Source organism: Echinops telfairi, unplaced genomic scaffold (assembly GCF_000313985.2).
Source record: "Echinops telfairi isolate 266 unplaced genomic scaffold, ASM31398v2 ScPeMD7_7458;HRSCAF=8496, whole genome shotgun sequence".
NCBI classification, from domain to species: Eukaryota; Metazoa; Chordata; class Mammalia; order Afrosoricida; family Tenrecidae; genus Echinops; species Echinops telfairi.
The window spans coordinates 36,460,804-36,477,396 of NW_022111358.1; the positions used below are offsets into that span (position 1 = coordinate 36,460,804).

The 16,593-nt window shown below is 45.3% G+C and overlaps 1 pseudogene; it reads right to left on the reverse strand.

The window, feature by feature from the left end:
- Nucleotides 1-1,805: 1,805 nt before the first annotated feature.
- On the reverse strand, nucleotides 1,806-1,990 carry LOC115872877 (annotated as a pseudogene).
- Between the last annotated feature and the right edge of the window lie 14,603 nt (nucleotides 1,991-16,593).

Sequence of the window (16,593 nt, forward strand, 5' to 3'; positions counted from 1 at the left end):
TCTCACAAGGGACCAGTAATGACCAATATCAATGATCTTGAGGTGAAGACAAAGTTATGAGTGATCTAGTTGGCTTTCATGGAGGGAGTCCAGTCTGGGACAGTAATTGTCTTTTGCTTGAAGCAGTCTGTACAGGGTTTCTGTCGCTTCCAACCAAAAGAGCTCCGACTGATACGTGCGACAAGGGATAAAAAAGAGGAAATAGTTCTCAAAACACATCACTAGATTGTTCTCGCAAAAGACAGCTGGCGTATAAGGCAACTTGTTTCCCCAAATGTTGCTTGTTTTTAAACCCGTATTTATCTTGTTGCCATGGAAGGTGTACACAGCAAAACGAACACCACCAGTTCAACACTTTCTACGTGCAGCATCATGTTCTTGGAGCTCTGCAACCCTTTTCTGGGCTGTCTCCCCTCCGTGAACATAAGCTCCCTGTCCCCAAAGGTTCCCATGGCAGCTCGGTTTTTATGTCAACTGGAACCTGTGTGAAAGTGTAGGGGTGGAGTCCCACCCATCAATCAGGTCCCAGCTTAATGAGGCCTCCTCCTTGTGGGTGTGGCCTTTTTGATAAGAGAGACACTGAGAACTTCCTCTCTGCTCCTTACTCCACCCTACTTGCTGGGGCTCTGCATCTCCCTGCAGTTTGGGCCCATGTAGGCCCTGGTCCTGGAACCCAACCTCCGAGCTGTCAGAACCCAACCTCCGAGCTGTCAGAACCCAACCTCCGAGCTGTCAGAACCCTGCCACATTCCCACCAACCCTAGAAACATGCCACTCTGTACCCACTAGCCCGTGATCTCACTGCTTCTGCTTCACCTTTCTGTGTCATTGACCTGCAGCTGTAGGATTCTGAAGAGGGCCCAGCTGATTGGACCCAGGGACTTGCCTTGGCCTGGGCAGGGCTTTTCTTGATATAAAGTTCTTTCTTCTCTATCTATGAGTATCCCTTGTTTTGTTTCTCTAGACAACCCCACCTACCACAGTCCCAATCTTAGTTTCCCAGTTGCTGTTGTCAATTAATAGTTTTTAAAAAGAGTATGATGCTGAAGGCAGACTTTTTTTTACATGCCTAGTTAGTGTTTGTTTTTTTTAAGTGTTTCATCATTTTTTTTGAAGAATGTTTCTAAAACATCACACTAAGGTTGAAAGGTGTGTTAGTCTGAGTACTTTAGAGAAACAAATCCACAGACACTCTTGTATAAGAGAAAGTTTTATATAACGATTAAGTGCACATCAAGAAAACATCCCAACCCAGTGCTGCCCAAGCCCACAAGTCCAACATTAACCCATATGTCTGACACCAATCCACAAAGTCCTCCTCCATCTCACAAAACACACACAATAATGCCGACTGCAGGAGGAAAGCTGAATCAGTGAATGTGTAAACATCTCAGCATTGGCAGGGCTCTCCACACGGCTGCCCCAGCACCCAGGGCTGCATCGGGGTAAGTCCATGTGGCTTCTCCTTGGGGATGTCTTGCAGGAAGTGAGCCTTGCCAGCTGAAACAGCGAACTGGCTAAGACAGCTGCACCCTGGTCCACCATCAGAAAGCAAGAGACCCGAGAACTAGAAAGACGAGGCTCACCGAGCCATTTATCTCTCCACCCTTCAATTAACCCACGTGTTTATCAGCCAGGTTGGCACAATAAACTTTAATTGTCTCAAAAGGTAAAGTTTAAAATAGACCATTTTATAAGGATAAATGATAACATGTAATGATGGTTCACTCTACAAAATCTCCATCTTATAGCACACGACACACCTAGTTGGCAGTAGCACCCAGGTTTTCCAAAATAGCCAGTCATCATTTTTCCTCTGTCTGCATGGACTTCTCACTAGCTGCCTTCTGAGTCTATTGCATGATCTCAGAATCCCTCTGCTTCCTCAGACAGGGAGTCAAGCTATCTCTTTCCTTTTCCCCTTGCTAATCTCCTGGGCTTTCTTCCTGCTTTCCTGGTGGGCAAGTTCTCTTTGATTTCCACCGGCCATGCTGACCACAGGGACAGAGCCTGGAAGAGCCTTTAAAATTTTTTTTTTATTCCCACTAGTCAAGCTAAACTATTATTTGGCTTTAAGATGACTTCACGAGATGTCTTAAAATTAAGGCTTAAATATTATTTCAGGCATTCACCTACCTTCCGTGGATTCAGAAAGTCAAGCGCCGATGTCAATTTTAAATTCTGTTCCTCTATTTCTCCCTTTTTGGTCAGGATCTTTCTATGGGATCTTTGACTGGAATGCTCACTAATAGTAACCAGGCACCTCCCAGTTCTTTTGGTTTCATGGCAAAGACATCGATAAACCACCCAGTCTATTTCTGACTTCTATTCCTAACAACCTCTGACAGGCAAATGACACAACCTTGTTTGCTGGAGGCAAAGAGGCCTTGACACACTTGCTGATGAAGATCAAAAACCACGACCTTCAGTCAGAACGACTAAAATCCAATAAACCAAACCCATTGACTTCTAGTGGCTTCCAACTCATAGCCACGTCTAAGACACTACAACCGCTCCTCGAGACAAAGGACACAGGAACGACCACCACTGGATCACCAAGGAACATCACGCCGAGCGGAGAAAAGATTGAAGTCGTCAAGGATTTCGTTTTACTTGGGTGCGCAATCAACACTCAAGGAAGCAGTGGCCAAGACACTCAATGGTGTGCTGCATTGAGCAGATCTCCCGCATAAAAACCTTTAAGGTGTTAAGAAGGAAAGCTGTTCCCTCGTGGAGGGCAAGACTTCGGCACAGGTCCTTGAGTCGGGTGATCGGGAGCGGCCAGACCCTCGAGAAGGACATCATGCTTGGTCACGTGGAGGGCCAGGGAAAAGAATAAGGCAGTCAAGGACCTGGTGGCTACCCCAACGAGCTTAAATGTGGCAAGGATAGTGGGGTGGTGGTACAGGGGTGGACCGTGGCTCCTTCTGTAGGACATGGGATTGCTGTGTCTGAGCGGACTTGACAGTGCCCCGTGGCAACAATGGCTGACGGAGTCGAATCTTTTTCCGACGGGCCTGTAGAGTCCGTATTCTCCTTGGGCTCTTCTGACCACATGTTAAGTATCGCGAGTTTATTTATCTGGATAAAAGCAGTCCTGTGAGTTTGTTGCCTTTATGTAGTTTGAAGAGCCACTGTTACTGGTTACATCCATCACACAGGGACACGCACAAAGGCCTTTCTTACTGGCTGGACGTCGCTGCAATGTCATCCTCTCAACAGAGATGGACTTCTGTTTAGCAGAGTTGGTGGCGCACCGAGGTGGAGAGCAAAGGCTCAAGAGGGCTGGGAAGCCAAACAAACAACACCCCTCACCCTCTAGGCTCCCAGGCGTTACGTCTGAAATGCAGGTGACAAGGCCAATCCCCGGGGTTCCTCATGAGGACGAAGTGCGCGCACAAAGGGAGAAGCATTAGACCAGTCCCTGGCACACAGCAAGCACGCAGACATTTTCCATTTCTATAATCTCTGAGTATCTTTGTGTCAGGCACGTGAAATACAGGGGAAAAGAGAGCAAAATTTCCGCCCCACTCCCCATTTTTTCTGTCTTCCTGAGTGGGGCAGCCTGCTGTCTGCACATAAGACACTCAGGTTGGCCATTCCCCAATGGCTTCAGATGAAAACTGGTCATAACGACACCGGAGAAGAACCAAGCCGGGGCTGAGGGAGACGCCCTCTGTGGGATGGCACGCCAAAAGCATTTCCCAAGGTTCACTAGCGTTCTGCCAGGCTGAGTTTAAGACTTGGCCACCTTCTGGTCAATTGAACTTGCACTGGCAGATACCTGGTGTCTTCCTTGATTTTTATGCTTCTGCATCAAGAGATTGAGAATTCATAAATAATTTAAGACCATTGGTTTGAGAGAAGAAAAAAAAATCCTTGCCTTAAGATAGTTGACATTCTAAAGTGGGTGGGAGTCATATAGAAGGAATACCAATAAATAAATAAATATTTATTGATAGTTTTTCAGCTGGTGATTTACACTGTCATGGAAGAAAATGAAGTAGGCACAGAGGCTTGAGGGAGAGATGCCTTCCTATAAAGATATCCCAGAGAAGGTGCCATTTAGGGGAAATGGCCCACGTGGAAGAAGGGAGTTCCGGGCCAGGGGTCCTGCAAGAGCAGAGGTGACAGAGAGCCCTGACTATGGTGGAGCATGGTGGACAAAGTTAGGAATACATCATAGACAGAGTCGAACACTGCGCTTCAAGGGCATGAGCCAATAGGCCAGGATCATAGTCTTGGGAGACACTATGGTCCGTTGACGTAACATAGTTCACAAAGATGAGGTGCTACGTTCAACTTAGAGTGGGTAGTGACTGGGATTTTAAAAGCTGGCTAGTTGCTATCTGAGATGTAACCATTGGTCTCTCCCTATCCAGAGGAAAGAAGAGTAATGAAAATCAAAAAACGTATGGAAACAAATAGTCCAATGGAGTAATGGGCCATGAAAACATCAGTCTCCACGACCTTGAGAACAGAATTAGAAGGTGGCTGGCTACCACCACCAACTCTTCTGAAAGGATCACAGGAGACGATAGAGGGGGAGGAAAATGTGAAGCAAAGCTCAAAGTCGTATGAGACCAGATTGACTGTCGAATGGAGACGGGTGGGACCTCGATGAGGGCCCTCAGTCCCTGGTTGGGCCTAGAACTGAACTCACTTCTTGAACGATGAATCATTGAAGATCAAAAGGACAGCATTTTCCAAAGACAAGTCCAGGGGGTGAGGAGAGGAGGAGGCATGGAATCAGGAAACGGGGAAAGGAGAGTGCACTGAGGAGGTTGCGAGGAAGAATCGAAACAAAATGTGTGAGTTGTTGAATGCAGAACCGTTGATTGTTCTGTAAACTTTCACCTCACTCACAACAAAGAACAAAACAAAGAGCAGAGTCACCTACTGAGGCAGAAACAGGCCTGGGGTGTTCTGGGAACAATGTGAAGGCCAGTGCGTTTGGAATTAAAAGAGGGATGGGGAGAAGTCACAGAAGAGAGAGAAGGATGGGACTAGATCGTGGAGGGTCATGATGGTGCAGGACCTGGCATCGGTTCACTGTTCTATACGGGGGCCCACCATAAGCCTGTCTACCCAATGGCAACTAACAACAACAACAGCAGCATTGCTGGTCAGCAAAGAGATTCCACTGAGGTGGTGATTGCTATATGTGTGTGTTAGTCTGGGTAGACTAGAGAAACATAGGCACATGTGTATAAGAAAGAGGTTTATAAACAAGAGCAATTGAATATTGAGAAAACCTCCCAGCCCAGTCCAGATCAAGTCCATAAGTTTGATATTTAGCCCATATATCTGGTACCAATCTATAAATTCCTCTTCAGACTCACGAAACACATGCAATGACGCCAAATGCAGGAAGATCACAGGCCAGTGGATGGGAAGTCTTGTGGATCCAGTGGCAGTGTAAGCATCTCAGCACTGGCAGGGGTCTCCACATGGCTTCTCTGGCTCCAGAAGTCTGGCTCCATCAGCCTCTCTCCATGTGGCTTCTCCACAGGGATGCCTCAAAAGAGTGAGCATGTACCTCACCTCCAGCGAGCTATTTATCTCCTTAGCGCCTCCAAATGAGGTCGTCAAGCTACTGCCTGATGGACAGGCTAGACTCCACCCCTTCACTCTGAATCCTCAAATTGACACCAGATTATGTAACTACCACAATGTGTTCACTTGATTCAAACTTGTAGCAACCTTATAAGACTGCCTCGTGGAGTTTCCCATGCCGTGATTAAAAATATGTGTGTGTGTGTGTGTGTGTGTATAACTGTGATTTGGGTGAAGGTTTACAAATTTGTTTTCTGTTCAACAATTCCTACATCTTTTGTCTCATGACATTGATTGGAGTCTCCATGATGTGATAACATGCCTCCCGCTTCCTCTTTGTGGACACTGCTTCCATTCATCTTTTCCATCTCTTCTGGAATACATGCTGGCCTTTTGATTTTTCTTTTTCTTTTTTGGTATCCCAAACCTTTTGATTTTGTATGGTTGATTGTTCTAAGGAGTGCATACTTCCCTGGTGTTATTGTTCATTTGGTAGGCCTGTCTACTGTAGGACTGAAAGTTGAATCACGTGTGTGTGTGTGTGTGTGTGTGTGTGTGTGTGTGTGTGTGTGTTCAGTTCCAGACTTGAAGGTTGTAAGGGCCAGAATTTCGAAGGTTTTATCAGTCTCTATCAGATAGTAAGCCTGCTCTTTTATTTATGATTTTAAGGTTGTTTTTTATATTATTATTTATTGACTCTTTTTTAATGTACTTTTTAATTGTGTGTTAGGTATGGAATATGGTTTCGAATTTTGGTCCCCATTTTTCTGTCCCCCTCTCTCGGATCTTCTGCTGTGATCCCTTTCAGAGAGGCTGGCAGTAGCAGATGGACACCAGCCCATCTAGTTCTTCATGTCTCAGAGTCACAGTCACGGAGGCTGAGTTCTTGTGGCCCGCTAGGCCTTTAGACTAATGGTCTCCGTGGGTCTTTGGTGTTCTTCATTCTTTTTTGCTCTGGACGGTGGAGACCAATCGTTGCAGCCTCCACACAGCTTTGAAGAGCCTATTTGCGAGTCACCAGTGTGGGATGTAGACCACTGTCTTTGTGGGTTGGGCTATAGCCTTTCCAGGAGTAGTTCCACAGGTCTTTCTTCACACAGAGTAACTGGTGGATTTGAGCCTCTGACCTTTTGGTCAGCAGCTGAACATTTATCCACTGTGCCACCAGGAGTCCTTCTACTGAGGTTAGTGGTTTTGATTTTTTTTAAAAATCATTTTATTGGGAGGGGGGGGCTCTTAAAAATCTTATAACAATCCATCATTCCATTGTATTAAGCACACTTATACATGTTGCCATCAACATTTCCAAAACATTTTCTTTCTACTTGAGCCCTTGATATCAGCTCCTCTTTTTTCCCCTCCCTCCCCACACCCTCCCACACTCGTAAACCCTTGATCAAGTATTTCGTGTCTTACACTGTCCATATCATTCCTTCCTTGTAACCCTTCTTTTGGGGGATGTCCAGTTGTCTACAGATGGGCTCCCCCACAAACCCCCTCTCGCATGATATAATTGTTTGTTTTGGATCTTTTGATACCTAATACTTGATCCCATCGACACCTCATGATCACACAGGCTGGTGTGCTTCTTCCATGTGGGCTTATTTGCTTCCCTGCTAGATGGCTGCTTGTTTAATTTCAAGCCTTTAAGACCCCAAATAGCAGATAGCCAGGCACCATCTGCTCTCTGCACCACATTTGCTTATGCGCTCATTTTGTCTTCAGCGGTTGTGTCAGGCAGGTGAGCATCAAAGAGTGCCAGGTTATCAGAACAAAGTGTTCTTGTGTTAAGGGAGGCCTTGAGTAGAGGTCCAAAATCTGTCTGCTATCTTAATACTTAAGATGTAAATATATGTACATTGGCCTCTACCCTTTCATTATACATTAATAATGGTCTTGAATTTTACAGTAAGAGCAGTTGACGTGGTTATGCATTGCTCTCAGGGCTACAGCAGATAGAGGGTTGGACTTAGCCAGAGTGAGAGAAGGTAAGAAATGAAAGAGTGAGAATATGTTTGAGAGTGACTATGAGCATCAATTATGGGATGAAGCTCAGTAGTTCAGCTTTACATTTATTTATTTAGTTTGTTTATACTGTAATATTTTTACTTTAAGATAGCTTTATTGGCATACATTTCACATGTCATACAATGTAATCATTCGATTATATTAAGAAGAGTTGTGAGATCATCCCCACATCAATTTCAGAATATTTTCTCATCCTCATTGTTGTTAGCTCCCCATTTCCCCCAACCTCCCCTACCATGCCCCTAGGTCATTATTAACCCAGTAAGTAGTGATATCTCTGTAGATTTACCTATCCTGGATTTCCTATACAGAAAATCATATGAAACACAGGACATGAACAACAACAAAACCCTCCAAATGACTAGATAAAATAGAATAAAACCTCAGTCAAAAAGAGCAGAAAATGATAAAAATTGTAGCAACTTTAAAATGGGTCAAAAAGGAAATCAAATGATAAACCCCAAATCTGTCTGCTACCCGAATACTTAACACATTTTAAACTCACTACACCTGCCACAATTGACTTTACATGCTCTCTGAGAGCACGGCCATTCACATCCTAGGGCCACGGCCCGAGGGGAGGCGCCAGAGGGTTAATCCATGTGAGGACCCTGAAAATGAATCTTAGGCTTCCATTGCCAGCCACAGCCTTACGCAAACTGTCCAATGTCTCCCTTCACCCACTTTTCTGTTGTCTGTCCCCCGGGGATGGGGCTATATGTAGATCATTGTGATTGGTCACCCCCATTTTCCTCCCACCTTCCCCTAACCTTCCTGGAATCGCTACTCTCAGTATTGGTCCTGAGGGGCTTATCTGTCCTGGATTTCCTGTGTTTCCATCTCTTATCTATACCCGTGTACATGCTCTGGTCTAGCTGGATTTGTAAGGTAGAATTGGGGTCATGACAGTGGGGGAGGAAGCATTAAAGAACTGGAGGAAAGTTGTATGTTTCATCGGTGCTATACTGCACCCTGACTGGCTTGTCTCTTCCTTGTGACCCTTCTGTAAGGGGTTGTCCAATTGTCTACAGATGGGCTTTGGGTCTTCACTCTGCACTCCCCCTCATTCACATACAATCAATTTTTTCCAGCAACCTGTAATTAGTCTGTTGTGTTCATCATCTGATTGATTGTATAACTGTAAGCCTCTGGGATATGTCTCTCTCTCTCCTCTTTTTTTTTTGCCATTATGGGCAGAAGAAGAAAAATTCAGAGTTCTCCATTGTGTTTGTGGTGGTTAAGTAATTGCATGTCAACTTGAAGATATATAAAAGTGTAGGGTGGAGTTTAGCCTGTCAATCAGGTGACTCCTTGTGGGTGTGGCCTTCTTATAAGGAGCTTCCCCTTCCTGGGAAACACACCCCCTCCTTTCTCCTTCCTGCTAGCTGACCCTGGTTGCTGCGAGCCCTGTGATGCGGCCTCCGCTATTGGATCCACACGACTTTGCACCCACCAGCCTGATCTTCCTGCGTTCTGCATCATTGCATGTGGCTGCGTGCATCTGAAGAGGGACTTAGGATCGACTATCGGGACTTATGGACTTGAGCTGAAATGTTTGCTTGATGCATAATTACTTCTTGATATAAAGCTTTCTCTTACACATACATAAATGCCACTGGATTTGTTTCTTTAGTCAACCTGGCTTACCGCCGTGTTCAATGAAAGTGGCAAGCAGACTACAGCGTTCATTGGCTGCCCACCTTGACAGGTAACCGAATAGTCTGGGCAATGGGATGAAAACCAAACCCAACCTAAAAGATGGTGACTTGTTCACGCTCGCGTCATCCTTCCAGGTGCTTGCATCCTTATTCTGAGTTCTTATTTTCCTCCTTTTGGCATATTTTTGAATAACTGATGCTTGACGATGAGGAAGATGAGGAAGTAACAAGATGTTTCAAGATAAAGATCAGGAAGATCTCTTCATTCGTGTCTTGCACTCACAAAAAGGTCAATGGAGTCATGGGGTAATTGAAAAGTAGAAAGAGGAGTTTTATAGTCTTTGTTTCTAATAAGTAAAATTTCGGTTTGTCCTTGGGAGAACCTGGGAGAAAGAATAAAAGCATAAGGTCTCGTCTTCTAAGCAGCACTGTTCAACAAAGAAACTCAAAGCCAAAGTTGAGCCCTGTAGTCCCTAATGATGTATAGTTGTTGTTCGTAGGTACTGTGTTCATCTGAGTACTTTAGAGAAACAAATCACAGAAATTCATGAGAGTTTTATATAAAGGTTAAGTGCACATCAAGAAAACATCCCAACCCAGCGCTGCCCAAGCCCACAAGTCCAACATTAGCTAAGGTGACCAGACGTCCCGATTTTTAACAATTTGTCCCATGTCCTGCGGCATTTTAAAAAAGTCCCGATTTTTTAAAAGAATGCACAAGCTAGGGAACGGCGGGAGAACGGGAAGACCAAATTTTTAATCAAGGCCACCCCCCCACCCCACCCCCAGTCAATGGTGTCCCGCTTTACCAATACTTTACCAATGTTAAAATCTGGTCACCTTAACATTAGCCCATATGTCCGCCACCAATCCACAAAGTCCTCCTCCATCTCACAAAACAGACGCAATGATGCTGACTGCAGGAGGAAAACCGAATCAGTGAGCGTGTAAGCATCTCAGCGCTGGCAGGGGTCTCCACATGGCTGCTCTAGCACCCAGGGCTGCATCGGGGTAGGTCCATGCAGCGTCTCCTCAGGGATGTCTTGGAGGAAGTGAGCCTTGCAAGCTGAAGCAGGAACTGGCCAAGGCACCCTGGTCCAACCAACACAAAGCAAGAGACCCAAGAACCAGAAAGGCGTGGCTTGCTGAGCAATTTATCCCTCTGCCCCTCAATTAACCCACATTGGCACAATAAGCTTTAATTATCTCAGGTGCTGTCAGTTGACCCCACATGCAACAGAACCAAACAGTACTGGGCCTGGGCCATCCTCACGGTCGGGCCTGTCCTTGAGGACTTTGCCGCAGGCACCGTGTCCGTGCATTTCCTGGACTGTCTTCCTGGTTTTAGTCTCTCTGTCCTTCTACTTTACCAAGCTGATGTCCTTTCCCAGGAACTGGTCCCTCCTGATCACATGTCCAAATCATGCGTTTTCCCTTCCTTTTCTTCAAAGGGCCATTCCAGCGCTCCTGCTTCCAAGACAGATTTGTCTGTGCTTCTGGCTGTGGATGATGATACTTTCAGTATTCTTTGCCAACGCCATGACTCGAACACATCAGTCCCGTTGTCCAGCTTTTGCATTCAGAGAAGGCCATTGACAACACCATGGCTTCAATCAGGTGCGCCTTCCTTGTCAAAGCGACATCTTTGCCTACATAGGTGCTGATTGTGAATCTCAGCAAAATAAAATCCTTGACAACTTCAGCCTTTTCTCCCTTTATCAGGACATAGTTTATTGGTCTGCTTATGAGGATTTTGATTTTCTTTACATTGAGATATAATGTACCCTGAAGGCTATAGTGATGGTATGCATAGTGATGATTCAACCATAGTTACATGTTACTCTTACTAGTGTTAACATGTCAAACAGACATTTGCCTGGTATGATGGAACATCTATATTTTCTTCTTTGTACACTTTCATCTTAGAAAGATCTAGTAAAAATAAATAAAATTAAGAGTTAGCATTGCCTTTGGTCTTTTGTCAGTGGATTTAATTTTCCTCTTTGTTTTTGCTGTTTGGGTGTAAATATAATACTTCATTATTTTGATTTGCATTTCTTATTTATTAGTGTTGCACTTTTTCTGTGGTTTTGTTTATTTGTGCTTCCTTTCATATGAATTATCTGATATTTCTCTTCTGTTTAATCTTTTGATACATGAATCATAACTATGATCAATCCTATTTGTAAATATTATCTCAACCTCCATATTTTTCCTTTGCCCCTGGTTTGGTGATTCTTGTTGAAACCCTATAGAACACTGTGCTGTGCACTGAAGAGATTTTAGAAGGCTTCGTTTTCTCTCTATCTCATTCTGTGGATTTTTCTTTCCACTCACCAGTAGGATCTTTTATCCATGTAAACATGCTCAATTTTGAGGTAGACTGCCCATGTCTAACACCACATATTAGGAGGTCTATGATAAGTAGATGGAAAAGACCACATAGTCATCATTGGAAATACATTTGGAAAAATTCTAAGTTTTGATGATTATAAAACCAAGTGGGGGAGGGTGGGGGAGAAAGGAGGAAAAAGAGGAGCTTATACTAAGGGCTCAAGTAGAAAATGTTTTGGAAATGATGACAACATATGTACAAATATGCTTACTAGAATTGATGTATGGAATTTTATAAGAGCAGTAAGAGCCCCCAATAAAATGATTTTTTTTTAAAGTGGAGTTGACCGCAGATGTGCTATTTATAGTTTAATCTCCGTTTCATTTTACCTCACCTGGCTAGCGGGTAGAAGGTGTCCTGGTGGCATAATGGGCTATGCATTAGACTAACTACAAGGTCAACACTTCCAATGCATCAGCCCCTTCTACTTCCATCAAAGTCGACAGTCTCAGAGACCCATGAGGGCAGTTCCACCCTGTGGCTGACCAAACTCACTGCCATTGAGTTGATGATGACTCACAGTGACCCTACCAGACAGGGTGGAACTACCTCTGAGTTTCCAAGACTGTCCCTCTGCACAGGAGTAGAAAGCCTCGTCTTTCTCCCAGGAAGCTGGCTGGTGCTTTTGAACTGCTGACCTCGGTGGTGAGCAGCCCAACGGGTATCCATGACACTGCCATGAGAGTGAGGTTTTTCAGCTTGGAGGGGTAGAAAGAAGCTCTGGTGTTACAATGGTTAAGCACTCAGCTACAAACGGAGGGTCAGCGGTTCCAACCCACCCTGTCAATCGGCTCTAGTAAAGAGCACAGCCCAGGAAACTCCATGGGACAATTCTGCTCTGTGCTGTGAGTCAGGAATTGACTCAAGCCCACAACAAGAAGAGGGTCAAAGATATCCCGTTGAACTCTTTGTCACGGAGTCCACTCAGCTCACGAGTCCAACTCTCAGCAGCCCTCTAAGGCAGAGCGGAACTGCCTCCCAGAGCGCCCCCGGCTGCCATCTGGACAGAAGCAGACGGCCATCTCCTGCTGGTGAGTTTGGACCTTTCCCTGAACAGCCTGGCACGGAACCATTGTTCTACCAGATGAGGGCATGTGCCAGATGATGTCTCCTCTTCTTATTTTTTCCCCACAGACTCATTTCAAGGGCTGTGAAGGGTACGAGGGAGCCTGAGTTGATCAGACTCTGGGGTCACTGTGCCATGGATGGATGACAACCACTGTCCTATGTACAACGTATGAGACCTCTCAGTAGGAACAGCAGAACCATTTGGAAAAGAAATCTGCTTTTTAGAAATGTGAAAACCACGTAGTTCCCTATTGCTTCCAGAATGAAGGTCCTGGTCACATACACACGCTCCCCCCCCTCCGGGGTCCCTCTCCCTCAACCACACTCCTCAGAACTGGTTGATCTTGACTGAATTATCTGAGAAATATTCATTTTCTTGGAACGGCTTTCAGGTGTCCAAAGGGAAGCTTATTCCTGAATGTTTGCTGGTTGGGTTTTATTTCTATCAGTGGGGTCTTTGAGTCACCAATGCGTTTTTCCAGCTGTTTCTCATGAGCCTGCATAAACGCTCTCGGTAAGCCGGTTTTCAACTTACAGAGACCCCGCGGGAAGGAGTAGACCTGCCCTGCAGTTTCCCAGGCTGTAATCTTTACAGGACAACTTGCCAGGTCTTTCTCCCAAATAGACCGCTCCCTAACTTGTCGTGCATTCTTTCAAAAAATCGGGACTTTTTTAAAATGCCAAAAATTGAGATTGTCCCACCAAAAGCGGGACATTCTGATTTTTAACAATATTTAACGATTTTTAACAATTTTTCCCCTATCCCGTGGCGTTTTTAAAAAGTCCCGATTTTTGGAAAGAATGCACGACAAGCTAGGGTATATTACGGTTTTCAGCTGCCATGTGGCTATTTCACCAGGATATGAGTTTTATCAATGGTGTCCCGCTCTTGTCCCGCTTCACCAATGTTAAAATCTGGTCACCTTATTATAAAAGCAACTTAAAATTCTGTTTCACAGCCATCTCCCTTTTTGATCAATCTTCCTCTATTGAGTCCTTGGTTAAGTTCAGTGATGCTAGCCGGTCATCCTTACCGGCTTACTTAGACATCTTTCTGTACCTGTTTTTTTGTTTATTTCTTTTGGCTGTGTGTCTTTCCTATATTCATTGTATCTTTCTCCTAGGACCTTTCAGTCCACTCTACGCACTGAAAATACAAAGTGAACGAGGCGGGGGAGGATTAAAGCATTAAATGATACAACTTTCAAATCTGTCCCCAAATAGACTTAAATAAAATACGCATCCCAGTAAAGTAGGCAGGAGGGGACTCTGCATTCCGGGAAGCTCTGTGACACCTGGGCCGGGGCTGCAACCTTGGAAGGGACTGCAAGAATTTGTAGCCAGGCATCGCTTGCAGCGAGTTTCTTACTGTCGATTACAGATCACACCCAACCCATCGTTACATCTTTAGCTTCACAGCAAACAGCCTTGTCTAGAAAGGGCAAGCAAGCGCTTGCATTCATTTAAACTTTGCAAACTCCCATCCTCCACTGCTTCTAGAGTGGGAGTCCTAGTGGCATACTGGGCTAAGTGTTAGGCTGCTAACCATGAGGTCAGCAGTTCGAAATCACTAGCTGCTCTGAGGGAGAATCACTGGGCTGATCTCCTTCTGTAAACATTTACAGCTTCCCAAACCCAGGGGGCAATTCTGCTCTGATTGATGGAGTCACGATGAGTCAGTCAGTCGGAATCCACCGGATGGTGGTGTAAGGGCCTCTACAACGCAGTTCCACAAACTATAGATGACCCTGTTAGGGTCAGCAAACAACGCTTCCTCACCAAACCACATTTTCTGGTTCTACTTATGTTGAATTCTCGGTCCAAAACAGGTAGTTACGAAGTTTTTTTGTGATAACATGGTCCTGAGCTGACACTCCCCGCCCTCCCCCATGGGATGACAAAAGATTGGGCTGGGGAGATGAGGTGGGGTGGGGTAGGTAGGTTGGCGGTAGGGGAGTGGACAGCGAATGGAGGAGGGCGAGTTATCTCTTTAGCTTAGAGATAAAGTTCGATTAGAGACAAAGTTATCACTCAGTGCCTAGTCCTGCAGACCATTCCTTGCATTGTCTGGTGTAATGTCACCTTCCACTGTATTCTGGAAGTCCTCCTGGTCCCGAAAAGAACAATCCTTGGCTTCAGTATTCAATGGATCTTCAAAATTCAAAGGATTGGAAAATAAAGGGTGGAATCCCCAAACCACATCTCCTGGGAGCCCAGCTAGTGCCCCCAAGAGGAAGCCCTCTGTTGGCAGCTGTGCCAGCGGCCATCACGTTAGCTCCGATTCACTGTGACCCCCTGTGTGAGGGGCTGAGAAATGTGGATGGAAACATGGAACTGAGAGAGACTGGAATTTCTCCAGGCGTGTTTTGAAGCCCCCTCGTGTCATGGAATGAGACGCTGTCAGGTCCTTCACAGCCTTCAAGATCACTGGGAAGTTTAAGTCCATGGTTGTAGCCATAGTGTCCAGGGTTCCGGCAGAGTCTACATCCTACACTCAGGGGACACATGCTCTCCAGCGAAGGTGGGCGTGTTCAGAGTCTAGCTTCTGGTAAATGGACGTATCCTGAGTAAAGACCAACTCGAGCCAAGAATGAGCCTCAAATGTAGGGTGGTGCCTGACACTCTCACTTGTCTGATCCTTGGCCCAGCCATGGAGTCCTTAGCATCCCACCTCTGTGTGAACTGTCTGAGTCCCTAGACAATCTTTAAACAAAATCTGGAAGAGATCTTTCCAGTGAAACCATATTAGATAAAGGATCTGAAGAGCCATGATCAGTAAAGTCTATAGAAGATATGAAATCAGAGCAATGATGTTCCCTTCACAAATGTTCATGTGGGGAGAGGGCTTACGAGCATATCGTGGGAGAGAGCATGGCTTCAGCCCAGTGATGTTGCTGGAGAACTACCCTGTTTCCCCGAAAATAAGACAGCGTCTTATATTAATTTTTGCTCCCAAAATGCGCTAGGTCTTATTTTCAGAGGATGTCTTATTTTTCCATGAAGAATGTGGTACGCTTTATTGTTTATTGTTGTATTAAAAGAGACCTTGTGCTTCCTGTCTGTTCCAGCTGTGCTGCAGCCAACAGTGAGCTGCGCGCGGGGGCGCCCGCTGCTAAGGTCCAGAGTCCAAAGTATGGTAGCTTTGGGCGGCCTTATTTTTGGGGAGGTCTTATTTTCAGGGGGGATGCCTTATATTTCAGCAAGAGGCAAAACTGTAAGTAGGGCTTATTTTCGGGGGATGTCTTACTTTCGGAGAAACAGGGTAACATGGTTGTATGCAGGGATAGTGGCTAATTTTATGTGTCAACTTGGCTAAGCTGTGTGGTTAACAACCTTTGAGTTGGCTCCTGACTCATGCTGACCCATGCCCGATATATCAAAGAACACAGTTCGTACTCCGTGAGGAGCAGAAAGGAGTTTTATTGATGACCAGAATGGCCATAAGCCTGCATTACAACTCAATGCAAAGAAGACCAAAATCCTCACAAGTGGACCAATGGATAACCTCATGGTGAATGGAGACAAGATTGAAGTTGTCAAGGATTTCATCTTGCTTGGATCCATCATCAGTGCTCATGGAAGCAGCAGTCAAGAGCTCAAAGGACACATTGCTTTGGGTAAATCTGCTGCACAAGACCTATTTAGAGGACTGAAAAGGAAGGATGTTCCTTTGAGGACTAAGGTGCCCCTGACTCAAGCCATGGTGTTTTCGATCCACTCGTAGGCATGTGAAAGTTGGACGCTGAATAACGAAGACCGAAGGAGAGTTGATGTGTTTGAATTGTGGTGCTGGCGAAGACTCTTGAAAGTACCAGGGGCATAAGCAAATGTGGCAAAGAAAGCTGATGGTGCCCGGCTATCAAAAAGTATAGCGTCTGGGGTCTTAAA